We start from the raw sequence: 1,889 nt of genomic DNA on the forward strand, positions 1-1,889 counted from the left end.
GGGTGAGGCGGGAGGGGAGACGTTTCCCAGGCCTGACTCCTGCCACCCAGGGGCGCCTCTCCAAGCCCTGGGTGGACTCCCCGTCCCTCGTTCCATCAGTTCTTCTACACTCAGAAAACCACTTTCTCCTCCAGCCTCAGTTTACCTATCAGTGCAGTGGGTCTTCGGCACCGGAGCTTGCAGGGAGGGGAGTGGGAGGAGGAGCGGGGAGCAGAGGCCCCTTGAAGGCCTGGAGCATTTACCCACCAGGAAGCCTTTTAGGGTTTGCCGTGGGAAGGGCTCAGGGTCTCGCACTGAGAAAATGTCTGGGGTTCACCCCCGTCCACCATGACCCCACCTCCTGCCACCCCACCTCCTGCCACCCCACCTGGGTCCCCCCTGCCGGCCCCCTGCCCCCAGCTCCTTTAAGGGGCGCATCCCCAGGCCCACAAGTTACCCTTGTGGTGACAATCAACCTTTGTTTCTCCACTGACTAGGGTCCCAAAGGCCACACCTGAGCTAAGGCCCCGCCTGGAGGGGGGCTGCCCTGGCCTGAGGTCACCGGGGGAGCCCAGCCGCCCGCCTGTGGCCCAGGACGCGCTCCCCAGGAGGGGGAGTTAACTCACGGGCAGGACAGAGGGCCGGGAAGGTGAGCCCCAGCCGCAGCCGGAGGATGAGCCGCAGGAGACGAGCTCGCCCTCCCAAAGCCCTTTTGGTGGCCCCGCATTCCTCTGGGGACCCCCCCACATGCCCCGCCTCCTGCTGTGCGGCCATGCTGGTTGGTCCTGCAGGGGGGCCCGCCAGGAACCTCCAAATTTGGCACAGCAGCCCACCTGGGCCCCCTCGGGCAGCAGCCCCTGGACTGCACACCCCCCTCTGCCTCCCCATAGAGCCCCCTCGCCCTGCACACAGCGGGCACCCAGAGAGCGGGCTGGCTGCCCTCACCAGGGCCCCCTCTGCCTCTCGGCCCCACCTCCTCCCCAGGATGCAAGAAACAGGACCCCACCTGCCCAGGGGGGACAGAGACACCGGGAGGGGAACAGAGGCCCGGGGTCCGCCCCATGGCCTGGGGCCCGGAGGCCTCCCGTGGGCTGAGACAGGCCCTTCCTCACAGGCTGGGTGCAGAGGGGCCGATGTGAGCCTGGGGGCGGGAGGAGCCACGCCCTGGCTGAGGAGGGGCTGGCAGGACCCTGCAGGGTCACAGGCACCAAGTCAGGAGGGACCGCAGGGGCCAGGCCGGCTCCGTCCCCCGGCAGTGCGGCCCAGGGCTCTAGACCCCGGGGGCTGTGCGTGCTGGGGAAAGGAAGTCAGCCCCCGCCGTCGCTGTGCCAGCAGTGACGGGCCGTACCCCACTGTCCTCCAGAGTGTCTGTCCTCCCTTTTTGCAGTGTGGCTACTGTGGTTGTTGGTAGATGTCGAATTTTTTTAAAATATATTTCTATTGATTTCAGAGAGGAAGGGAGAGGGAGAGAGAGAAACATCAATGATGAGAGAGAATCATGGACCGGCTGCCTCCTGCACGCCCCACACTGGGGATCGAGCCCGCAACCCGGGCCTGTGCCCCAACAGGGAATGGAACCGGGACCTCCTGGTTCATAGGTTGACACTCAACCACTGGGCCCCTCCGGCCGGGCGAGAGATGTCGAATTTTTGAGAAAAAGAGTTTGCCTCTCACTGGCTTCTCCTAGGTCCCCCGCACGGACATCTCCTGGTGAACCCAGGCCCGGTGGTGGAAGTGGGTGCTGGGCTCTGAGGGTCAGACCCTCCTGATCCGAGTCCGGTCCCTGCCAGGGGGGATGCCCGCCTCGGTTTCCGCCTGCGCCGCGGGAGAGGGGGTGACGGGTGACACCGAGGGCTGCGGTGTGGACCCGTGACAGGTCCGCAGAGCCCCACCCAGCACGCTGAGCAGCC

Source organism: Myotis davidii, unplaced genomic scaffold (assembly GCF_000327345.1).
Source record: "Myotis davidii unplaced genomic scaffold, ASM32734v1 scaffold609, whole genome shotgun sequence".
Lineage (NCBI taxonomy): Eukaryota > Metazoa > Chordata > Mammalia > Chiroptera > Vespertilionidae > Myotis > Myotis davidii.